Raw genomic sequence first — 26430 nt, forward strand, 5'->3', positions numbered from 1 at the left:
TGTGAGTGTTTGATTGGTTCAGATGCTCCGTCCATCACCACCCCCTTTTGTACCGCTTTGTTCGCCATAAGTTGGCAGGGTATGCTCAGACGCGAGTCCCATGCTCACTTTGCCACTGGATTCAAGCAAGCCTGGCTGAAGATGGCTGAAATGCCAGAAACCGGTCCTAGGAAGCTTGAATCCGGTCCAGGGAAGGCATGGCATGTCTTGGCAGTTCGGGCTGGACTGTTCCCATGAGGCACAGGGTCAGACTGATTTGCATATGGCCATGTCTGAACTGAGGTGGCAGAGTGGGCTAAAGAACGGTGATGGATTAAACCCAGATCTGTTGACTGGGTGTGAGTGTTTGATTGGTTCAGATGCTCCGTCCATCACCACCCCCTTTTGTACCGCGTAGCTCTGCCTTGAAGCTGTGATATAGTGTCAGGTCATGCACTGCTGCCATGTTGGAGTTCTGCTGTACAGTTTGAAGTGATGCGTTGCTGCTGTGTTGAACTATGTTGTATGGTTTGAGGTGATGCATTGCTGGCGTCTTATATGGTTGTGGCTTGACCTGCTCGACTCTCGTGCGTTGTACAACTGCTCTCTTTATCCGTTATTTGAGGGTCTCTTCCAAGGATCCAGTCTGCCAGGGGTGGTCTCGGTGAAACTTTCCCATGCATAGTTTTATTCACAATTACATTTGGTTAGAGCTGAGAAACGTATAGTAAGACTATTACAATGCAGTCCTGCCAAGTATCACGCATCAAGCGTGACTCTAAAGCATTTCAGTGTGGTGATCCGCATCACCGCACTGAAATGCATTGTCATGCATTTGCATAGTGGCTGTGCACCAGCTAAGCACTGCCTAAAACGGTAATATTATGAGTGTGGGCGCTGCTCCTGCCGGCTTCGGAGTGCTGTAGCTGAGCTACGGCTGCTGTACGGCAGCTCACTGGCTGTTACAATGTATCATAAATGTTCGCTGCGCTGCTCTCAGCTCTCGCAAGGTAGTGCGGCTGCGCACAAGTTACGAATATCACATCCAGGGGGGCCAAGCCATACCGGACGCCGCCGGGTGACATCACCTCCTGTTGTTGAAGGCGGGCAGTTTGTTTTGGGTAGCGCGAAGGAACTAAGGAGTACTTGCTGAAAATCATCATGGCGGGGCCGGCAGCGCTGCCTGCTCGCACCCGCAGCCAGCCGCCGCTCCGACAACACGCAGGGCAGGAGGAAATGTGCAAACACGGGGCCCTAGTAATTACTGCCTGAATAAAGGCCTAGAAGCTGCAGCCAGAGCGATCGGTAAGTGAGTTTTGCCTTGAATTCGTAATCGCAGGGAGAACTCCAAATGCTTCCCCAGCAGGCAGCGAATGCCACATCGCTCCCACCCCCCTGATGCCAGTGTGATACTTGGCGGGACTGCCTTTGTCACTGTGTGCCTCAGATATCTGTGTGAGGAGCTGAACAGCTGCTGTAAATGTGACCCCCAGCCGCCGCCGCAAATTTAATTGCTGAGAGGAACTGGCAGCTGGCTGGGAAACTCTGGACACTCTCATTAATATGTAAAAAGTGAATGGCATGTGCCAGTGAGGGGCCCTTCGAGAGGACGCTGAGTTTTTACCAACCGACCTTGGTGGTAAACTACTCCAGCCTTTAAAAATGATGTATCCAGATATACAGCCTAAAAGAAACACAAAGAGAATGTAGTCTAGGCTGTGTCTCTAATAGGCTTAGCGAGTTAAGGGAGAGTCTGTTACTCGTCAGAAAAGACTGACGTGTGAGTGAGTCCTCCCCAGCCCTACCTGCCTTTCAGGGATACATGCCTCCAGTGAAATCTGCAAATTTCCTTATGAACCACTCCACCTCCGGATGCTTGTGAAATGTGGGTGGTATTTACTTTTTAGTTGTGCACGTGTGATTTTAATACCTCATAGCAACTTCGAGCGTTCAGTACTACAGTGTCCTTGGTCACTATTGTGGGCTCACAGGTCATTCAGTAATTTGTTCTTCAGAAAAACGAAAGCTGCTCAGTAACAGCATTAAAGGGAAATGAGAATTTTTTAATGGATGGCACATGCATCACGCCAGCTGTCATGTGAGATCATAAACTGTGCTGCCTGAATTATGCAGAAATGCTCACTAAATTATGTGACAAGACAAAATATGCAACATAATGCAGCTCTTTCTCTGCCAATAGTATTATTTGGAAATGTTAACACACGCTAATACTGATTAAGGAAGAATGTTAACTGATTAGTACCAATTTAACACTTAAATTCAGCAACTGACCAGTGACCAATTATTTTTTTGCAAAGTTTCTTGTTGCGGAAATGGTTATAATTTGTGATATTTACTTTTTCCTCGTCTTAATTTTGATCTCAAGAAAGTGTCACTCATACTCATTGAAATATCACTCATAACACGAAAATATGAAAATGTCACACATGGCAATCTGAAACCTTGGCAGCTATGACAATGAAGACCCGGATAACGGTTAACACGTGTGTACGTGCAATCAAGGCTTTAAGTGGGATGAAAAAACTGGGGGTTGTCTCAAGGGGGCGTGACCAATGTAATTAAGGGTGTGGCTTAACACGTAAGCTAAAAGATTGTGCTTAGCATAGTGTGCCACCGACTTGTATTTTGTTGTTTCTGTCATTGCATCCAGATATATGATCCAACAAGTAACATCATACTTACAAGTCAGGACTATTGGCTTTGTCAATGGTTGTTAGTTGCATAAGATAAATAAGCAGCAACTATGGCTTGTATATGATATTGAAAAAGCGTCCACATAAAGCCCTGGTGACACCACAACATTTGCTGTTCCTGAGTTTCAAAAAGAGAAGGGAAATCCAGAGAGAAAAGGACTCCGGCTTTAAAGGATTTCCCTTTCTCTATAACGCTCGTAAAAAACGGACCTCCTGTGCCAGGGCACAAAACAGAGCCCGATAGAGACCCGTTTCGAGGCCCTCTTAAAAAAACTGCCGGTGCTCAGACCCGGTGAGACCCGGCCCACTTAAAGCCCTGCGTGCAATCATTCTACCGGTGCTGCAGACGAGACGAACAACTTGACACGGTGACATTCACGTCCTTGGTATCTACTGTCAATCATTCACTAAGCTCCCGCCCCCCTGCATTACGTCATCAGGACGCTTCTGTCCTCTCCCACCCCACTGCCTTATCCCGCGCGAGGCGTGACTTGGCAGGTCATCCTCGTGCTGTGGACGGAGCAGCAGAGCCAGAGCCCTGAAAGGACCGCGGCCTCCCGTCCGACAGGTAGGCTGCGTAGCATTACCCGCCATGCCGGACTCGCGCGCTCCGCCCCAGCTCTTCGTGCGCGCACGCGCGCTCTCTCGCGCCTGTGACCGGAAGCGGCGGTTGCTGCTCTGTGATGTCACGCTCACGCTGTCATTAACGAGGGGGCTGTTGCTGATAGACATAAAAGACAGACGCGTTGAACTCTGGGGCCCAGACAGGGTTCCCACCTGGCCTTTAATTTATTTTTTTACATCTTAATGGCCCATCGGTATGCAAATTAGGAAAATTCCGTTAAAGCCGGTATATTTTTTCTCGTCTCAGTAAACGCTCCATGACTGATAGTTGATGTAAACAAGGACGGAAATGCCATGTTAACCATGAATACTGATATTTTACATAACCGTGGAGTGAATGTGGCGTTATGAAATGGTTCGAGTCTCGTGTTGACTGCACATCCTGTGATCCTCGGCAAATCGTTTAATGTCAAGGTGCTTAAAAATATGTTAGTAACTTAGTGTAATGTAACATGCACGAACGCATGACAGAATCTCTTTATAGTGAGTTAAAGGCTGTTTTAATAAGAACAGGCGCAATGCCCTGTAAGGACCAGGGTGGTATACAGGGTTCTCATGCAGAGTGCAAAATTAAGAGTATCTGATGTCCTGCCTTTTGAGTTTGGACTCCGCCTCGTGCTAGGATAGTGTATGTACGAAGGCATAACTATGCCTGTCCCTTGACACGAGTAATGCCCTGAATCTGGAAGGGTGTAAGAGTCTGCCCTTATTGTACAGTTTACCACTGTGTTAAAAAAAAAAAAATGAGATTAGCATATAGAAAAGTGGTTGCAATCATACAGTGTTTTCTGAATCTGAGTAGTTGTGACCTGACCTTTTTATCTAATTCACAGAAGTGGAGGTCTGCTGGTCGACTCTGGTAAAGTTCTGCTTCTATGTGCTTGCCCAGGTCCTAATGCTACCATCCAGTGCATGTTCTGCATATGCACAAGATGGAGATGAGGTTGTTTTCCTATACAGTTTGAAGTGCATTCCTGATACTCCTGATACTGGAACGAGGAGACCTAAAAACTAAAATGGGGGAAAAAGGTTTGGCTCTCTTTAGCTTTAGAAGATTAGGTCCTTCTACTTTGAGGGGTTGCTGATTAGCCTCCCTGAGCACTGCCATTTGGTAGATAGTGTGGTTGAAGGGTGGGACTGTAGTCTGCTTTTGAGAGTTAAGGCGAGGTCAGCATTTTGTCTCTTTCCTACTTAGTGGTTAGTGTGTCTGTTGATAGCTTGGTGTAGATAGTACTTACTTCTCTGTGCGTCTGTTTTGGTTACTCTAAATTGGATTGTAGACAACCCTGCTGTGAGAAGTATACTATATACAGAAGCTGAGTATGGAAGCCAGCCTGAAAAGGGAACATTTTTTGAACCAGTTGAATTGAGTATTTTTTAACAATATTGCATCACAGTTTCAAGAGTATCACATCAGATTCACTGACATTAACATGAGCTACATACCCATTGTTTGACCCAGAGTAATGTTGAAATACAATATAACTGACAGGAGTTATTGGTCCCCTCTTCTTGTTTCTGCACACTAACAATAAAGTAAAAATCAACAACTGGTCATGTAGTATCCATTATTCTAAATAATTGAGATGTTTCTCAAGCATTTTGGGCTAGACTAGTGTGCTCCAATTCTTTGCAGCAACCATTGAACAGGAGGCATACTTTGTAATAATCAAAAACTGGTCACGTAGGATTCATTATAGTAAAAAAGTAAGGTGTTTCTCAAGCATTTCGGGCTAGACTAGTGCACTCCAAATCTTGGCAGTAAACATTAATCAGGAGGCATACTTCTCTGTAATAACGTTCACAAATTCACAACCTCATGGTCGGAGATATATATATGCGCCAGTGTCTGCAGAGGCCTGAAAGGGGGAAGCGGAGAAGGGATAGAAGAAACCTGCACTTTCCACTTTTAGCACCTAGAGGTCACCGAAGCAAATCATTTTCAGGAATCTATAAAAGTAGCCCATCTTTGTAAGTCTTGCAGTAAGACTTCCAAGTCTGCTGCTATGGGAAGTCTGCGAAGACCATGTTGTGCTTTGCGTTGTAATTCCACAGACTCAGCCTTATCCCACTTAAATGTCACCGGACACCAGTGGACAATACTCTGCAGTGTTTGAGCCTTCCAGTGCATGGCAGTAAATCTGCGAACTATAAGGAGTGCTAAGTCAATACATTTATTTATGTCCTTCGCTGTTTTTTGAACGCTTATACAGTCCCAGTAATGCACCCTCCATCGTACTTATTTTGGTGCCACTGATTACTTCAGCCAATGCGTTAGAAACATCACCCCAGAGCGAAAACTACTGGGTAGTTCCAAAACATGTGAGCAATATCTGCCGCTGGTCTATGACATCAGTTCGAGACAGACTAACCTAAACATCTGGTGTAGTGTTGCTAGCGTGAGGTAAGCTTGATGCAGGATGTTATGCAGTATATATTGAAACTTAGCATTTCGCGATTGTTTTATTGTGTACAGTAGTGCCCACTCCTTTGTCATCAGTTCCCTCCCCACGTCCCTCTCCCAATGCCTACGGGTCCCGACCAACAGGTGGAGCATGAAGTAGGTCAACACTCGGAAAAAAACACGTGATCAGTCAATGACCCCGCACCTATTATGTAGAGTGTGTGTACCTATAGGTGCTGGTCTGGCTTTGCATCCGTGATGTTCCATAGTCAGGCCATCTCAGCTAACAGACAACCATGAGCCAGGAAATGACCCACCTTTAGCTTGTTTTCCTCCTGCAACCTATGGCAGGAGCACATAGTCGTCATATACTCAGCATGCTCACCCCTGCTGACTTCCATATCTCTAAGCCTTCCCATCCTACCATGTCAGCAAAGAATGTGATGGACCTTAAGGGGCTTTCAGATGAATATTGCAGGATGGAAGGAATAAGGTGTAGACTACCACATGCTATCTTCAATAGAGTATTCAAATCTGATGGTGTTCTGGCTTTTGGAAACATGGCCTGCTGAATCTTCCGCTGTGCCCGCTCACCGGTGGGGTGCCCTAATTCCTCTGTATAATGTCCTGCAAGCCAATGTATGGACCATTGGAGCTGTGCTGCCAGATAATAGTATTCAAAATTAGGGGTTCCTAATTCCTCCTTGTCCACTGGGAGTTGTAACTTGCGAAGTGCAGCTCTCCGCCTACCTCTGTTCCAAATGAAACTCCCTAGGGCTAAGTATAATGTGCTAAATATAGATTTTGGAAGATGCACTAGGAGATTGTGAAAGTAGTACAGTAGGTGGGGAACATTACCATCTTGGATAGCGACTCTCTACCTTGAACAGTGAGTGGTAATGTGCTCCAGAATGCCATTTGGGGTTGTAGAGAGGCAATAGCCTTAGTGAGGTTTTCATCTATAAGATCTCCCGTCACCTGATATATATTAATGCCAAGGTAACAGAATGTGCGAGGCTCCCACCGCAAGGGGAGAGTGTCTACAACTATCGTTTGTTGATGACAATTAGGGTGAAGTGGGTTGAGACACGATTTAGCCCAATTCACACCCAAACCAGAGGCAGCTTGAAAGTCCCGCAGGAAGCTCAATATGCTTGGTATGCCTTCTCGGATGTAACAGATATAAATGAAGATGTCCACATATAGCAAGACTACATGGAGCTCAGCATTTAGTGGAATGCCCCAATCCTGCCCTTCTTGCCGAAGTCACTGTGCGAGAGACTCCATCGCCAGAGTGAAAAGTAGAGGAGACAATGGGCAGCCCTGCTGTGTTGCTCTGCTTACCCCGAATGAGGGGGAGATACAGTGACCAATCCTCGCACTAGCTGGCTCCACATATAGGAGGCGGATAAGTTTATGTAGCCTACCCGAGATGCTTATAGTGGTTAGGTCGAGAATAATTAATCCCAGTCCACTGTGTCGAATGCTTTCTCTACATCCTGTACCAAGCATGCTGCATAAGGCAACTTGACCGGCGAGAGCTTCATCACCCTGTGCAAGTGACTGATGTTAAGGGTGGTAGACCTGCCGGGCACAAAACCCGTCTGATTTGAGTGGACTGGGCGTGGCATGTGTTCGTATAGTTGGCCTGCTACAATCTTGCTCAAGATCTTGTAGTTCGATCGAAGCATGGACAGTGGTCGATGCAAGGAGAGCTCCAAGGGATCCTTCCCTGGCTTCGGGAGTGACACCAGGAATGACTCCCAGAGTAATAACGGGGGTTGACCTACTGACAGGGCAGTTTGGTATAGTTCTAACAACTTGGGAGCCAACTGGTGCATGTATGCCGTATAAAATTAGATGGGTAGTCCATCCAGCCTGGGGGTTTTATTAGTGGCTTCTCTCCATATTGCTCATCTCACTTCTTGTAGTGTAATGGGTGCATTAAGCTCCTTCATATCCAGGGGGTCGCTAGAGGTTAATGTAACCAAGGTAAGACATTTTGTGTGTCAGCCTGGTGGTCAACGAAAGGAGGATCATATGAGGCTTGCTAGTGAGTGGTAAATGCAATGTGTATGTCCACTTGGCTGGTAGCCATGAGTGTTGGGTCATTCTGATCATAGTGATAGGTGTAGGTGGCGTAGCACTGCGCAGGAGCCATTCTAATAAATGGCCAGACTTGTCACCTTCTGCAAGCATTTTGGTTTGGTACGCCTGAAAGTCTAAGCTACTTAGTTGTTCTATCAGTTGGGCATGTCGCTCTAGTGACTCAATTCTCCCGGTGACCTTCCTGACTCCGTCTGAAGCGGTCACTCCCCCGCGCTCCCTGGCTCCAGCTGGTATCGTAGCGCCTTTGCAGCAATTGCTTGTGCTTCTGCTTTGTAATTGGCTCCGATTACTAAGTGTGCCCCGATTTCAATAATTGCAGCTTTGCCAGATCTTAGCGTTACGCTATATTTGTATAGCTTGCAGGTCGCTTTGTTTATAAATTATTTTCTGCCTGATTGTGCCTGCGCCTCTGCCCACCCCAATCTCGTCCTGTTAACTTTCGTTTTTGCTGCCATCTTGTTGTTGTGTCGTCCCAGCCCACAGCTCCCCCCCGCTCCCGCCTCCCAGCTGACCCTCCCTCGCTCCGCCCCCCTCCACTATCGACATATATCAGAACAGCTGACGTGCAGCGGACGCGCCCCATGCGCGCCGAAGGTGCGCCAAAGGTAAGCCTGTCTACGCCCGTCCACGCCTGGACCGCGCCCAGCGCCAGACCCCCTGGTCCTCGCAAAACCCAATCCTCCCGCATATCGTATGACGCCGTTACCCTCTCAGCCCTTAACCCCGGTCGCACACCTCAATGCTGCAAAGCCGCCCCAGGACACACCCATGGACCATTCGTCTGCCGCTCCTGCAAGTTCACCTGCATCAGGACCAACACCAAACAGCTCAGAGTCTAACCATCTGAAGTGCATCCTACTGAACACCCGCTCGGTCCACAGACACGCCACTGAACTCTGGGACCTACTCGACACTACATCACCGGACGTCGCCTTCCTTACAGAAACCTGGATGAACGCCTCCTCAGCGCCCGACATCGCCATAGCCATCCCGGACAATTACAAGATCATCCGAAAGGACCGCACCAACCAAACAGGAGGAGGCATCGCCATCGTCCATAAGAACACCATCCGAATCACGTCCAGCTCCGACGATAACCTCACGACCGCCGAACACCTCCACTTCCAGATCCACACCGACCCCAGGACCACACTTAGAGGCACCCTCATCTACAGACCACCAGGAACCCGCACACAATTCAACGAAGACATCACTGACTTCATCAGCCCACATGCCCTCACCTCCGAGAACTACATTCTACTGGGAGATCTCAACTTCCACCTGGAAAAGAAAAACAACAGCAACACCACCACCCTTCTGGACAACCTGGCCAATCTCGGACTCAAACAAATTGTTGACACCCCCACCCACCTAGCCGGACACACGCTCGACCCTATCTTTACCTCCAGCAAACACATCTCCTTCGATCACACCACAGCTCTCCACTGGACAGACCACAGCTGCGTTCACTTCAACTACAAAAAAACCACGACCCACATCCCCCCACATCCTATCCCTCGAAGAAACTGGAACAAAATCACCACCGACCAACTCTTCACATCGCTCAATCAAAACCCCCCTGCCATATCATCGGACCCAAACCAAGCTGCCACCAAACTCACACATTGGATCTCCCACAGAGCTGACAAATTAGCACCCTTGAAAAATCACCAGATCAAACTAGGTAGCAAAAAGGCTCCCTGGTTCAATGATGACCTTAAGAAATCCAAGAAGGTATGTTGTACCCTCGAGAAAACCTGGAGAAAAAACCCAACCACTGACAACCTGACCACCTTCAAGGACGCCACCCGCAAACACCACCAACTGATCCGATCAACCAAGAAATCAGCATTCAAGGATCGACTCAACAACAACGCCCACAACAGCAAGGAACTATTCAACATCGTCAAAGAATTTACCAACCCCACCACCGGCACCTATGACATCACTCCCTCCCAAGACCTCTGCAACTCTTTATCCTCCTTCTTCCACAACAAAATCGCCGACATACATAACGGCTTTGAAAACCAGGCCGAAGATCAGTCCACTCCACCCACCCCCGAACCAAAACTGCACTCTCACAACCTTCACGCCTGGAACCCAATCACTACTGAAGACACCATCCGCCTGATGAACTCCATCCACTCAGGTTCACCAACCGACCCATGCCCCCACCACATCTTCAACAAAGCAGACTCCATCATCGCACCCTACCTCCGAGATGTCGTCAACTGCTCCTTCAACTCAGCTACCTTCCCGGAAAGATGGAAACATGCCGAACTCAGCGCCCTTCTGAAGAAACCCACAGCAGACCCCTCTGAACTCAAGAACTACCGCCCCATCTCACTCCTCCCATTCCCTGCCAAAGTCATTGAGAAAGCCGTCAATAATCAGCTCGCCGCCTTCCTGGAATCCAACAACTCCCTCGACCCCTAACAATCTGGATTCCGAGCCAAACACAGCACCGAAACCGCCCTCATCGCTGCTACAGACGACATCCGAACGCTACTGGACAACGGAGAAACAGTTGCCCTCGTCCTACTTGACCTCTCCGCCGCCTTCGACACAGTCTGTCATAGCACCCTCATTCAACGCCTCAGCAACGTCGGAATACAAGGACAAGCTCTGGACTGGATCATCTCGTTCCTCACCGGAAGAACCCAGAGAGTCCGCCTCCCCCCATTCAAATCAGAGGCCACCGAAGTCATCTGCGGCGTACCACAAGGATCATCTCTCAGTCCCACCCTTTTCAACGTTTACATGAGTCCCCTCGCATCCATCGCACGACAACACAATCTCAACATCATCTCCTACGCAGACGACACCCAGCTGATCCTCTCCCTCACCAAAGACCCAAGTATCGCCAAAACCAATCTACACGAAGGAATGAAAGAAGTAGCCGACTGGATGAAAAACAGCCGTCTAAAACTAAACTCGGACAAAACGGAAGTCCTCATCCTAGGATCATCCCCCTCTGCCTGGGACGACTCATGGTGGCCACCGGCCCTGGGTACAGCACCCATACCCACAGATCACGCACGTAACCTGGGCTTCATCCTAGACTCCTCCCTCTCGATGACCAAACAAGTCAACGCCGTCTCATCTTCATGCTTCAACATACTACGCATGCTCAAAAAAATCTTCCGCTGGATCCCCACCGATACAAGAAAGACAGTCACCCACGCACTGGTCACAGCCGACTGGATTATGGAAATACCCTCTACGCCGGAACCACAGCCAAATTGCAGAAAAAACTCCAACGCATCCAAAACGCCTCCGCCAGACTCATACTGGACATCCCCCGTCAAGCTCACATCTCCGGCCACCTGAAAGACCTCCATTGGCTTCCTGTCAACAAAAGAATAACTTTCCGGCTCCTTACCCACGCACACAAGGCCCTCTACGACCTAGGACCTGAATGCCTCAACACGCGACTGTCCTTCTACACACCCAACCGACAACTACGATCATCCAATCAAGCCCTCGCCGCAATCCCGCGCATCCACAGGTCCACCATGGGAGGAAGATCCTTCTCCTACTTAGCGCCAAGACCTGGAATTCTCTCCCCACTCACCTCCGCCTTACACAGAACCACCTCTCCTTCAGAAAGCAGTTAAAAACCTGGCTATTTGATAAGTAATTTACCTACCCCCTCCTCAAGCGCCTTGAGACCCTCTGGGTGAGTAGTGCGCTCTACAAATTCTTGAACTTGAACTTGAAAACTTGTTTTGCACCTTCAACCTGAACTGCTGCTTCAAGTACACCCAATCAACTTTCAATTATGTATCAAATCTTTGTGCAGGTCAGCCCTGGCCCCCACCACTGCATGGATATTATGCCCTCTATCAGTGATGAAATACAACTAACGTTTGGAACTAAGTTAGGTAACTGAATTCACAAACTCTCGAGAGAAGGAGTAGCACTGCACTTGTGCCTGATAGTTATACCTGCCCATACCAGACCCACACCTGGAAGTATGGGAAACAGTGAAGGGAAGGAGGAATTATGGACCCTTGGGTACCAGTGGCCCCAAGCCAGTTCGATTAGAGATTTACAGAACCTGCATATTGTAGCATGTTGGATTATGTTTTCTGTAAAGTACTTTTCACAAAACACAAGCACTCATTTGTACAGTCAGTTTTTGTTCTCCGGGGTTATTATTGAGTTCTGAGCTTTAAGTTCTGAGCTTGAAGCACCTTCGCGCTACCTCCCAGGGCAGCCTGTGACTGCTCGCCATTGCTAGAAATGAGGGTCAGGTGCTGAAGGAGTTGTACTTGACCTAGTTCCCAGTGTTCACAGCCATAGTAGGGCGAACCCCAGAATATTAGAGGCAAATGATCCCAGGCCACTGTGCTGGCATCCCTCCTCCCCCGAACGGGGTCTGATATGCCTAATACTTAACCTGGCGTTAAAACCAACTTTCTTCACAAATACAAATATCAACAATACGTTTTAAAACATTGTAAATGGATGAGCTAGTTGGGAACATGAGTGAAGCAACACAGACGGGTGGAGTGAGAGAGGCAACATGGTGGGCAGTTGAGAAGCAACACCAGAGAAGCATGGGGGCAATAGAGAGCAACATGGAGGAGGAGAGCTGGAAAACACTAGCACTCTCGTAATTGGTTCAACAAAAAAAAAAATTAGTTCCCTAAAAGTGAGCAGAGGAAGCATAGAAGCCAGCTAATCAAAAATATAGGTAAGAGGCATGCACCACTGGGAAGGACAAACATAAGATATAATAAGCCCAGTCCTTGACCAGTGCACCAACATGAATCTTCTGTTTGTATTTGTATTTGTATGCAGTATTTATATAGCGTGAACTGTCGCTCCGAAAGGAGCATCCTGGCGCTGAAGGAGGACTATGACAACATTTGTGAGAACTAGATGGCGGCCATTACATAGGCATCAGGTAAATTGAAAATCCAAGTTTTTAGTTGTCTCCTAAAATAACTCTCTATCCAGAGTCTAAGTTATTTAGGCATGGCATTCCAAGCTTTGGAGGCCAAGACAGTAAGGGTCTTCCCACCCTTAGTTTTGTAATGGAATTTGGGGATGTTAATTAGGTTACAACCTACTGATCTAAACACTCTGGTGGGAATATAGCGAGTGTATCGTCTTGAAAGGTACCTTGGGCCCATGTTACTGAGAGCACGGAAGGTGGTCAGCAGGATTTTGAACAAAATCCTTTTGTGCAGGGGCAACCAATGCAAAGTCCCAAGGGCTGTAGATGCGGAGGAATTTCTGGGTAATTTAAGCACCAATCTAGCAGCCGCGTGTTGCACGCTCTGCAGTTTTTTTAACGTGACCTTTTTTTACCCCAGCTTTCAGGCCGTTACAATAATCCAAACGGGAAAGTATGAGGGCTACTGCCACCGCCTTTCTTGAGTCAGTGGGAAGGAAGTCAAAAAATGTCTTTAGAGATTTTATAATACTAAAGCAGCTTCCTGCCACATTCCTCACGTGATGGTCGAAGGAAAGTGCGGAATCGAAGAGGACCCCCAGATTTCCAGCTACTTCCACTGCATGGGGCGTCGCGGGGGAATCCTCTGGCCACCATTTACTAGGGCTGAGGTTGACATTTTTACCCATGGCTAGAATTTCCGTCTTATTGGCGTTAAATTTCAAATGATTATTTTCCATCCACAAAAAGACATCCGTCAGCCAGTTCTGAAAGTTCTGTTCCGCATTAGTGGAGTTCTTATCTATGGATACAATCAATTGTGTGTCATCGGCGTATGATGTTACAAGTATCCCATATGACTCAATTAAGGTAATGAGGGGCACCATATCAATAGACTCAAAATAGAGCCTTGCGGAACTCCCAGATGTGACCTTTTTTTCAGTTGAAAGAAAGGGGCCCAATGAAATGACCTGTGATCTCTCGGACAAAAAAGAAATTATCCAATCCAGGGCCACCTCTGTGATACCAATATCTCTCAGCCTCCCAATCAATATTTTGTGGGAAATGGTGTCGAACGCCGCTGTTAGATCTAATAATATTAGGACGGCGTTTTTACCTTCATCCTGCAACAGTTTGATGGAGTCGGTGAGTTTGATAAGGGCCGTTTCCGTTGAGTGCCTTGGGCGAAAGCCCGACTGCTGAGGATGTAGAATATTGTGTATTTCTACAAAATTCCTTAGCTCTTGGTAGACCATCTGTTCTGTTATCTTTCCCAGAACTGGGAGGAGGGATATGGGTCGGAGATTAGAGAGGTCAGTGGTAGTTTTATTTTGTTTTTTCATTAACGGTTTGACTATTGCTTTTTTCCAGTCAGAAGGGACAATACCTGAACTAAGTGAAGCATTGACTATAACATTTATAATAGGGTTGACTACGTCAATTATCTGGTGGAGAACCCACGGGGGACAGGAGTCAGAGGGCGCACCTGATTTGTAAGCCAAAATGACTTTGCGAGTTTGTAGAAAAGAGACCGGTTTAAACGTGCTACAAGTGTGGGCCTGTGTCTCCATGGTGTCATAACGGCCTTCAGTAGAGGGCAGAAGGATAGCAAGAAAATCCCCCTGTAAAAGTTTAATTTTCTCCTCAAAATAATCCACAATTTGGTTGCAAAAACCTTGAGACGGTGGGATTTCAAACTGAAGGGCTTTCGGATGTGTGAAGGATTTCACTATGGAGAAAAGTTTTTTTGTTTTTGCTGAGCTTCTTTAATAGCTTTAGTGTAATAGTCCTTAGCAATTTTGATGCTAGAGAAATATGCTTTCCTGTCTTTTACATAAAGGGTTTTGGCTGTGCCTGTCGCGGACTCGGCGCGGACGGGCGCAGACGGGCTTGCCTTTGGCGCGCCGCCGGCGCGCCCACTGCGCGTTCGCCACATCCGTGGCTAAGTAGGCGGCAGGAAGTGGAGAGGGGGAGCCAGTAGTGTGCAACACCCCCTACGACTAGAGCGCTAATCTTCTGGCGGGTCAGGTAAAGTTCCTGGCTCTGCGTTAGCGCTCTAGAGGTGAAAGAACTCAGGTAAAAAACTGCGGGGGCACGCAGTGCTAAATAAGCTAACAGCTATTAATTTAAAAATTCAATTCCATACGAATTGCGCCGCGTAAAATTTCAAAATTACCAAATGAAATAGTTTTTAAAAGCTTTGTACAAATGCAGCGGCGTTACAGCGTTACAAGCACCCAGTACAACACGCCCTCTAGACTCACAATTAGGCATTAATTGTCTCTGTCAAATCATCTCTCCTCTGCTACGGCCGCCTAAGAAAATTACTCAAACACGGTTTACGTAATCTATGAATCTAAAAATCTCAAACCTGGGATAACTGTGCCAGTCACACACATTTTCAGAAAGGCATTTCATAATATTTTGACAGGAGAACATAAAACAATGAGCTGACTAAAGGCATGTCAGAGACAATACAGGCTGTGACGGGAAATGGTTATCTTTATCAGACTTCAAATGCTATATTTCTTTGGTAAACGTTTAAAAAAGTGACAATTTAACCAGGTTTTAAATAAGGATTTAGCAAAGAGTAAGCAGTGTATTAGGCCTTTTAGGAAATTTACCGAACAGTTTTAAATGTAAAGACACTGTTCATGAGCTGCTAAAAGGAACCTTACATTTGGAAAGGCACGGATTATGGAGGTGAAGTTTGAAATTGGTACGAGGTCATTAGAAAGCTTAATTCCTTTCACGGACAATTCTGCATGAGAAAGGGAAGCCAACACAGGTGATAAGTGGGACATTTACATATGTGCAGGGCACCTCAACCATTGTAAAATAAAAACCAATATTTGCTGAGCAGCTTTAAAAGAATACTGTAAAAAATCCTTTAAAAAAAGCTCTTAAAATTGTGTAGTCTCGTGGTGCAGAAAACACAGTTCTGAAGGAGGCACCGTAAAAGGGCAACATCTGCCTTGTGGGTTTGATAAGATCAGATGTTACATTCCAGGCTTTGAGGCAAAGGGAAATTGAGAAAAGAGGAAGGGCGGAGCCTGCACTGTCTGCAAGACACGAATCTAGCCTGGGAAAGTATTCAGACAAAGTATCTCTGGGCCCCAAAAGTATGTGAACTGCTCAGGACTGTAGTGTTCTCTCCGATGCTTCCATTTTTCTAATACACGTTGTGCATAACCTGCATCAAATGCTGCCATTTTCAATAATGTCATTTTGCAGACCTGTATCAATGCCATACAAATCAACAGTAAGGAAGAGCACAGAAGCACACAGTGCTTGCAAGCAGCAAAACGTGGGGGCAGGCGGTGAATGGGGAAAAGCATTTAAGAGAGAAGTCTGAAAAACACATGCAGTCTCATGGAGTGCTCACGAGAAAGAAAAAAGTTCCTGAAAAGCAGACCCTGGTGGAAACATAGAAGAAGACAATCAGAGAGATGGCAACGAGGCTGTGCTCCACAGGAGGAACATAGACATTCTGGACGGAATAAAACAAATAACCTCAGCAAATAGAAATCAAGCTAATGTGAGCCGCAAGGGTAAGCAATCAGTGGAATGCTAGGTAAGCTTCCAGCATGTCCCCAATATGTCTTTACAACCACACAGCTGCGCTGCCTGGTAGGTTTCAACCTAAAAACACATCTCCCTATTAATCTTCCTATGTACTGTGTCTATGGCCGTCCGCTTCTCAGTCCCACGCCATACCATTCTCCGCACCATCTTTGTCCAAGTTAGTGCCTTTACACTTCCCTCAAATTCTTCTTTTTCGGTTTCCACAGCGCCATTCCAGTCAGCTGAATCATTCTCACCCAAATTCAACAGCAGTACATCTGAACAGCCTCTTCCCTTTTGCCAAAGTGGGCAGTAACTACCCCATCACTTACCCTGTATACCCCATCATGCTACTTTCATCCTCCCTACTCACATTCTCAGCTACCTCCCAAAAGCCTGCTTCTCTGCTGGACAAGATGCCCATTGAACAAGATAATAAATGCAAATCCACTCCACTATCTTGTTTTCCTTTAGACCCTGAACACAACGTGCACATCAAACAAAAGGAAAAGATTTTGTCCCACAGCCCGAGTATCTGAACCAACCTCTTACAATGCCACTGCAGTCTCCACCCTCAGGTATCTGCTCACATAAGCTCATCTCCACCGGCCAACACTTCTTACCTTCAACTGTAAGTCACAAATACTCCACCTTCATAGCCGCCCCTATCCCGAAGAAGTGAGCCTCCAACCCCTGTGATTGGAAACCCCAAACCATCCTTACAGCACTCAGCAACCATTACTAGTCACCGCTGCTCCATTTGTATGTCTAAAAACCGCAGCCCCCCTTCACCCGCAACTTCAGAAATCGCTCCAAACAATCATGCAGACACAGCCCGCTGATTCTGATGTTTTATAAAACAATTTCTTTACCTCTTCCCGCTGGTATTTCTTCAGCAGAAGTTCCACTTCATGCACAAACAGTGGAAAGGAGTTGGCCTAACGGCTAGGACGCTCGACCTCGGACCTGGGGATCTGGGTTCGAGTCTCGGTAACGACGCCAAAACCTCCTGTGATTCTGGGCAAATCACTTAATGAAAGTGTGTCCTCATGTAACGTAACTGGAAAATATGTAAAGCGCGATGATACCTGATTCGGTTCGGGTCTAGTTCGCGCTATATAAAACTCTGCAAAAAAAAAACAAAAAAAAAAAACGGAACATGACCACTTCCCACTCACTAAAACACAGTGTCCAATACCAGCAGCAGCTCTCTTAGCAACCCAGTCAATATTGGGTGTTTCATCCTGTCCAACCCCATTTTTTCACTTGTCCGTCCCTGAAGGATCCTAAGCCTCTTATACCGCCTGTTAGCCTTAGAATAGTCCATAGCAAAATACACTTATCACCGGCAATACAAAAGACAGCACATCACCCCATCCCTTCATTCTTCAGCACGCCTTTTCTTACCACCAAAAACTCCCTCCATGCCTGCCTTTACACCACCCTTGTAGATTCTGCTAAAGACCTTTCAATCAGCTGCAGCCTTTCTACTCACCTAGTGCTAGCAACACTGCTGCGTCCATGTTTGTCCACCGTGCCTCTGACTCCAACCTGTGGCATCTCTGCCACTGCACCCAAGACAAGGCATCCACTATTTTATTTTACACATATGGCAACCTCAAAAAACAATATTATTTGTGAAATCCCCTCAACACGATCTCTCTCATCAGTCACAAAACTGCCTCGTCTCTGGCTGCCTGTTACTGTCACTTCTGTTATCCAGGTTAAAATGAACACTTGTCTGCCAACACTAAACTCCATAACACTAAAGCCACTACTAATAGAATTGTTTTTCTTTAAAAGTCCTATGCTACGAACCCGCTGTGTTTACTTCCCAGGCCACGTCTCTGTGACCATTTCTGCTTCCATACAGCTAAACCCACCTGCTTCTGCAGAATGTTATGTTATGTTAATAGTTCTTATAGAGCGCGCGATTACCCTTGTGTGTCCTGGCGCTAAGCACTGGGCCTCCTGGGAACCAGATGGTGTGTCACTGTGAGAAAAGCCACGTCTTCAAGCTCTTCCGAAACGTAAGAAGATTTGGAGCATTTTTGAGAGCCGATGGAAGCTCGTTCCAGGCTCTCGAAGTGCAGTAGATAAAACTCCTCCTACCTCCCCAATTTACTTTTTTCATCCTGGGAACTTGCGTTAATTTAGCACTGGCAGATCTCAGTGTCCTCCTGGGCACATACCATTGGAACTTTTTTTTTTTTCACAACCGTATTTATTGAATGTTCAGGCAAGCATAGATACAGTTCTCCACAATCAGGAGGATACTGTCGGCAATATACAAAGTGTAGAATGATCAAGAGCCCAAATTTTGAAGAAGCACCCCCCACCCTATCCCCTGCCCTACCAACCCCCATAAACATACCCCAACACCCTACCCCGGCTACCCACCCCTTATCCCACCCTAACCCAGCGCACGTGTTCACAGTATAACAAATACAAGAATAAGGCAATGTAGGTGTCAGACATTAACCTAGCACCCAAGGTCCACATCTGGAGGTAGCACATCGTCTATGTCAACCGGGGGGTCCAGGGTCAGCCCCCTGTAGTCCGCCCACCGCTTCCAGATTTTATAATGTTTCCGGGGGCACCCCCTGGCCTCAAACACAGGTAGTTCCAGCCCCATAAGAAAGTCTAGTGTCGCCTTCCAGGCGCTGAGAGGGGGGGCACGGTCACTCTTCCATGCTCTCGCCAGGTCCCGCTTAGCTACAACCAGCCCCAAGAACAGAAGATGTCGTTTGTAAACGTTACCCCCCACATTCTCCAGGACATGGAGGAGGCCTAGTCTAGGTGTACGAGGGAGGTCCCACCCCAGCACCTCCGATAGGCAGTTCCATACCCCATTCCAAAAGCGGGTCAGACCCCCACAAGACCACACTGTATGTAGTAGTGTCCCTCTTTCAGCTCCACATCTCAAGCACTCTGGGGCGGCAATAAGGCCCGCCCTCCACAACCTTTCCCGAGTGTAGTATGCCCTGTGAAGATATTTAAACTGTATAAATCTGAGGCGTACAGCTATGGCAGCCCCACGGGGGGATTCAAGGGCCTCTCGCCAGTCATCCTCATCCAAGGGGCCAACATCAGTCTCCCAGGAGGCCTTCAGTGACAGGAGGGAAGAGGAGCAATGCGTAACTAGAGAGCGGTATATTTGGGAAACCTTCTTGTCGCCCAGGTCCCCCATGAAAAGCTTGGCTTCAATTGGGCTGAAGCCGGGAAGCTGGTCCAAACCCACCAGGCTCGGGCCGAGTGCATGGCGGAACTGAAGGTATCTGAAGAATTGGGTTTTGGGCATGTGAAATTCGGAAATAAGGTCCTGAAAGGATTTAAGTGTAGTCCCCGTAAGGACATTGCCAAGTGAAGAGACCCCGATTGCATCCCAGCCCCCAAAGCCCGACAGGGAGGCCAGCGCTGGAAGCAGTCCATTATTCCAAAGCGGAGTCTCGGCGGTCAGCCTGCCCCACCAACCCATACGGCGCAGCGCTTGTCTCCAGATTGCGAATACCACCTGGGTGACCCGCGGCAGCGTCCTCCTCCGCCTGGCCGAGTATAATAATGTGTGGAGCGTGGCATCCCCCATCAGAAAGTGTTCCAACGCATATGCCGGGTCACTGTGATCTCCATACCACCACTCATTGAGCACCAGAAGATGAGAGGCTTGGTAATAGGACAGAAGGTCAGAGGTAGCCAGGCCTCCACAGTATGTGGAGAGAAAGCAAGTCCGCAGTGCCACCCTGGAGGCACCCCCAGCCCACAGAAACCGGCCAAGCACTGAATCTACACGACGGAACCACTGCGGGTCAATCCTGTGCGGGTGGTTCTGTAGTTGGTAGAGGAGCCGTGGCAGGGCAACCATCTTAAAAATGGCGGATCTGCCATATATATTATGGGGCATGCGCGACCAAGCCTTAACGTCCATTTGGACCCTGTCCCACACCGGCAGCACGTTACGTTCCCACGCCACCGTAGCCGAGGCCGACAGGAAGACGCCCAGGTATTTTAGGCCACCCACTGCCACCTGCAGGGCCGAGGCCCACGGGTATGTCTCCGGGTCATCACCCAGCACCCACAGGGTCGATTTACGTGGATTGAGGAAGAGCCCCAACACCTCGCCAAACTCCTGCATCATATCCAGTATGCGAGGGCCAGTTCGGTGAAGGTCGGTCATAAAGAAAAGGACATCGTCCGCATACAAGGCAATGCGGTCTGAAAGTTCTGCCCCCCACACAAAGCCCCGATACAGTGCGTCACGGCGTATACCATTGGAACTTTTGCCTGAGAAATTCTGGACCAGTACCGTTAATAGCTTTAAAGACTATACAAAGAGCTTTAAAGCGAGATCTTTGTTTTATAGGTAGCCAGTGAAGCTTCCTGAGCTCGCCTTTGACAGAAGCAAATTTAGGGGTACCAGACAGCAGCCTGGCTGCTGCGTTCTGGACTAACTGAAGCCTAGACATCTGACGTTTTTGCAGACTCAGGTATAGACTGTTACGGTAGTCCAACCACGATGTTATCAGGGCCATGACCACTGTCTTCAGATTGCTTTCTGTCAGGAAGAACTTTATTTTCCTTATGATTCTAAGAATCATAAAACAGGCTGAGGTCACCAGGCTAATTTGGTCCCCCATGCTAAGTCTATCATCCACAATTACCCACAAGTTTTTAGCCTTCTTGGTGGGTGTAGGACAGGGACCCAATTCTTCTGGCCACCATTTTGGTGTCCATACCAGAGGATTGTTCCCAAACTTTAAAACTTCGGTCTTATTTGAGTTACGTTTTAAACAGTTGGAGGACATCCAGCTGGATATTGCACTCATGCACTCGTGGAAGCGCTCCCCAGTCTCTTTCTCACCTCCCTTGCTTATTGACAACACAATTTGTGTGTCGTCAGCATAGTAGGTGAGCTGGAAGCCAAAGGATCTAATAACTCCTGCTAGAGGTGCCACATATATATTGAAAGTCGTAGGGCTCAGAGAAGAGCGCTGTGGCACCCCGCACGGGAGTGTAAATGGCTTAGATGAATTGCCATCCAGATCCACTGTTTGGGACCTGTCAGCTAGAAAAGACTGTATGAGTTTCCACGCAAGTCCTTCCACACCAATCCCAGACAACCGGTCCATCACAAGTTTGTGATGGACCGTGTCAAAGGCCGCTGTCAGGTCTAATAAAATCAGGAGAGCACTTCCTCCACCATCTACGGCTTCTCTGATTTCCTCCGTAGACCAACAGAGCCAGCTCAGTGCTGTGGTCGGCCCTGAACCCATATTGTGAAGGGTCCAGAGAGTTGTTACAATGGAGAAAAGCACTGAGTTGGATGTTCATCACCTTCTCCAGGATTTTAGCAGGGAGAGGGAGCTGCGAAATAGGCCTATAGTTATTAGGGTCTTTGGGGTCTAAATTCTGTTTTTTCAAAAGCGGAAGAACAGAGGCTACTTTCCAGATTTTAGGAAATATACCGGAGGCAAAAACATTATTAAGCACAGGAGTCAGGGCCATTCCTATCACCTCTGGTATTTGTTTAATGACCCAGGCAGGACAAGGATCACAGGGGGCTCCTGATCAAATCACGGTCAAAACCCTAATTAATTCTGATACCCCAATGGTAGAAATTGATCAAATGTTCTTGATGAGTCTTTGCTGTCCAGTCTATCATTGTTATTATCTGACTGTGTCTTTTCATTAACCTCAGAAAATGAGGAGAATATCACTGCAACTTTTTGTTTGAAAAAAGCGGCGATTTTGTTACAAAATGAAGGGTTACTGTGACTCTTAGGGCTGATGGATGTAGTCAATTTTTTGATAGTATTGAAAAGTTCCTTGGAGTTGGACTTAGTCAGTGCTATCTGCATGCAAAAGAACTGTCTTTTAGCTTCAAATAAGCTTTGTTTGTAACTTGCTATGGATTGTATATATTTTTCCTTATCTATATCAGTATACTTTTTGCGCCGAACCCTTTCTAACAGTTTACATTCCAGTTTCTTGGCTCTAAGTTCTTCAGAGTACCAGGAGGCTGATGGTACAGCTCGTTTAGGAAGCCACTTTCTACTGGGGGCTAATAGATTGCAAGAAGCGTCAAGCCATTGATTGTAGTCGGCAGCTGCAATTTCCGCTTCAGTTGGAGGGGGTCGCATCGAGCTGCTAAGGGAGTTCTCAAATGTATTGATATCCAATTTTCCCCAGGCTCTGGTCATTATCCTCTGGTCTGGTTAAGTTTTAGCTGGCTGATTCCTGAATTCCTGAATCAGAGTAAATGTGCACCCTCCTCCTGCTTCATCTCCCAACCCCCAAATGGAGACCCCACTAAACCATTGGAAAAATGCTCCCCAAACTTGCATATCTGCCTTTACTGCAGTTGCTCTTGATATCATCAAGTGATGCAGGCACAGTTCTACAGACATTGCTGGTCCAGTTCTACAAAAGGTCCTCCCCACCCTAACTACCATATTTCCAAAATTCAGATGCTCCAGCAGTCATATCTCCAGCTCGTCCTCCCTCACTGCCTCATTCAGCAGCTGCAGAACCTCCACCTTCTCTCTCACCTGTTGTGCCTCCAGCTTTACTGAATCCAGCCCAGTACCTAAGAATATGATGCTTGTGTCCTGGCCACCAGTTTTCCCAAGTGCCAGTGGTACCCACAGAAACTCCATCAATTTCTTGAAAGCCCCCAACGCAGCTCTGTACTCCCCCATCCCACGATTACCAGAGAAAACAAATCCTAAAAATTTATTACTTCATCTGAAGCCATCACAGTCTTGAACGTCCATTCCAAAAAGGCGGTAAACTTATTAAAAAGTGTGTATGACACTGAGAACCTCAGGGGCAATGCTTTGTCCACATAAAATCTTCCTTCAAAATGCGCTGCTTACAATTGAATATCATCTGGATGCACTGGTAAAAACCTAAGGGTCAATTTGATATCACAGCCACCTCTGCTCCCGTCTTTGTACTCTTGACCAATATCAGTGCATCATGCATGGTAGCATACCTCACCAAACTGTCCTTTTTTCACAATGGTCATTTACCGACAAACCCCAGGCAAAGACAAGGGATGTATTATGTGGAGCTGTTATGTGACCTTTTTTGGCGCCACCACCAAAAGTTGACATGAGCAAGTCCCTCACATGACCACCCCATAAAGGGACCAGCCTCCCTCCCTTCAACTTTACGCAAATAGTGCCTCACCGCCACGGCCAGTCCCTTGCCAACCTCAAATTCTCTGGCACCATCCTACTCTCAGGCTCGTGTACCCCAACCTAAAACAATGGGCTGAGCTCTCCATTAGTCCACTGGTAACCTTCCTAACTGGTAACCAGAGTAGGTGCCCCGCCCCAATGCTATTACCACTTCTTCCTCTCCCAGATGCCCCCCTACAAACCCTCCTTGGCACTGAACCACAGGATGTCTCACTTCACACTTATGTCAAATGTCAAAACGGTCTGTTGCAAATGCACTTTCTGATCGTCGTGAGGAATACAAAAAAGTGATGGGAGAAATAGCTGCATTAATCTCAGCCACTAGTAATTAGTCTATAGTTGGTTTTGCCCTCAATGCCACCTTAGAGTGGACCCCTGTATGCAAATCAGCCTTGATCCTGCTCCAACAGGCCAGGTCCGGTTCATTCTGAAGTAAAATACAAGCAACCCCAGAGCAGTTTTGGTATATATGGGTCTTTTCAGTCGGGTGCAGCTTGGTTCCAATGGCACAGTGAGCACGGGATCTACGTCTGGGCATACCCATCACCCTGAGGTAAATAAAAAAGTGATGGGTGAAATGATTGAATTAATCTCATCTCCAGGTAATTACTCAGAAGGGCACCCTGGTGCATTGTGATTTTGTTCGTCCAACGTGCCACTTTAGATGGACCTAGCCCAATGCAATTCAGCCTTAGTTGTGTTCTAATGGGATCAGTTCAACATGCACCCACTTACCCTCGTCCCGCAGGGTGGGGCCAGTTATTTGCCATAAAATTACTGATACCCACAAAGGGATAGTAAGCTAACAGCAAACCACTGTGTGTGTGGTTCGCCAGTGGAGAAGGCCTCGTGGGTGCTATCCACTGCAGCCACAGATTTTCCAACTCACCTCTTAGGACCTAATTATCCTCCACCATCCTTGCCCTGAAAGCCTCGTCATATCCCATCCAGGCCTGTTCCGCCAAATTCACATACGTCTTAAGTATAATGTCCATATATATACAGACAGCGTATAGCACCATTCCAGATGCCTCTCACAGTAGAAACTAGCATATATCAACAAGCATTGGAAATGCAATAGGTCTTGCCTTTGTTTAAGTTAAAGCCATTTGCTTTGCTAATGGTATTGTATTATAGTTTTGTATTAGTTAGTGTTTGTTTGTGTTATGTTGTGGGAGTATATTGTTAGATTGGTTTTTGTTAGCTGTGTAGTAGTTTAAAGCATAGCGTTAGTAGGAGAAGAGCTGTGTTTAATATTTGTAAAGAAAAATGATTAGAAGAACAGCATGAGGGTTTATGAAGTATAGTGAGGAGTGGAATATAATGAGGAAGAAGAAAGGTGCGTGGGAGAAGGAATAAAGCGTGGAGGAGAGAGGCGTTATTTTGAATGAAGGAAAGTGTGGAAAGCAGTATGATGCATAGTGAAGGTAAATAGGTAACCACCTATGTTTACAAGTTTGGCATCTTATGGCAAAAGTGCGTACCATGCCTAATTCCGGTGGAAGGAAAACCAACCAACCTGAAGCACTCCAATGATTAAATGACTACAAACCACCGAAATCTGGAACTTGTAGCTCGATCAGTTGCACTAGCAGGAACCAAACTACGTATCCCATAATGCATCAGTCTAGTAAGTAAAAGAAAAGGACGGGAAATATAGTGTCATTCAAATCTGTGGAAAGAATTAACACTCCTTTAGTATTCCAGAACCTTGTTAAATCCTTCATTTAGGCTCCACGTTCAACCGTAGTGCTTTAAGGCGACTGCACTGGGCATAACATAGTATGGAAATAATTAACTTAACATAACTTCTGGGCCAGGAGAGGTTAAACTTACTTGGAAGTTGAATCATATGGCTTCTGGCAGCAAGAGAGCAATGTTCCTGCGGCTTAGCAGTACAAGGGCAAATCAACCCCTCCCTAGGTTCCTACACAAAAGCTAACATCAATATTTTGGTATGAGCTTTACTTCTCGTAGGATTAACTTGCTGAGGTGCAGCCAAGCTGTCAAAAAGAATCCTGCAAATGGATTGACAGAGGGAAAGAAGTGAAGTGTGAGTGCATGTGTGTGTGACAGAGGTGTGGTGCAGCTGACTTCGGAGCACAGGGTTCACGGTTCGACCCCTGGCTCCGTCAGAAGCTCAGCTCAGCACCATGTGACTCTGGGCAATAGCTCACTTAATTTCCACGACGGCCCCCAGCGCCTTGAAGCCCGTAAGGGTGAGTAGTTCGCGCTTTACAAATAAGGATTTACATTTTTACAGAGAGAAAGGGAACAGAGGGAAATATATATATATAGAGAGAGAAAGAGGCAGATAAACAGATAGTTAGAAATGGTAGGAAGAGAACAAGTTCCAGACTTTCCCCAGATCCTAGAGCTGGAGTGTCCAGGATAGGGGCAGGGGGGCTGGAAGCATGCTAAATGTTCAGTATGTTGACTCAAAGCTACTTGCATATAATAAAACCGGTCCTCGGAAGCTTGTTTCCGGTCCAGGGAAGGCATGGCTTGGCAGTTCGGGCTGGACTGTTCCCATGAGGCACAGGGTCAGACTGATTTGCATATGGCCATGTCTGAACTGGGGTGGCAGAGTGGGCTAAAGAACGGTGATGGATTAAACCGAGATCTGTTGACTGGGTGTGAGTGTTTGATTGGTTCAGTACTCCGTCCATCACCACCCCCTTTTGTACCACTTTGTTCGCCATAAGTTGGCAGGGTATGCTCAGACGTGAGTCCCTTGCTCACTTTGCCACTGGATTCAAGCAAGCCGGGCTGAAGACGGCTGAAATGCCACAAAGCGGTCCTCGAAGCTTGTTTTCGGTCCAGGGAAGGCATGGCTTGGCAGTTTGTGCTGGACTGTTCCCATGAGTCACAGGGTCAGACTGATTTGCATATGGCCATGTCTGAACTGGGGTGGCAGAGTGGGCTAACGAACGG

At 47.1% G+C, this 26430-nt stretch overlaps 1 protein-coding gene across 1 annotated transcript in view; it reads left to right on the forward strand.

The window, feature by feature from the left end:
- Positions 1–3135: 3135 nt before the first annotated feature.
- MPV17 (mitochondrial inner membrane protein MPV17) overlaps positions 3136–26430 on the forward strand; it is a 411576-nt gene continuing 388281 nt past the window's right edge. Inside the window, exon 1 of the mRNA XM_078647178.1 lies at positions 3136–3261. The gene's annotated coding sequence lies outside the window, so the exon portion shown is untranslated. The remainder of the gene's footprint in view (positions 3262–26430) is intronic.

Source organism: Lissotriton helveticus, chromosome 6 (genome assembly GCF_964261635.1).
Source record: "Lissotriton helveticus chromosome 6, aLisHel1.1, whole genome shotgun sequence".
NCBI classification, from domain to species: domain Eukaryota; kingdom Metazoa; phylum Chordata; class Amphibia; order Caudata; family Salamandridae; genus Lissotriton; species Lissotriton helveticus.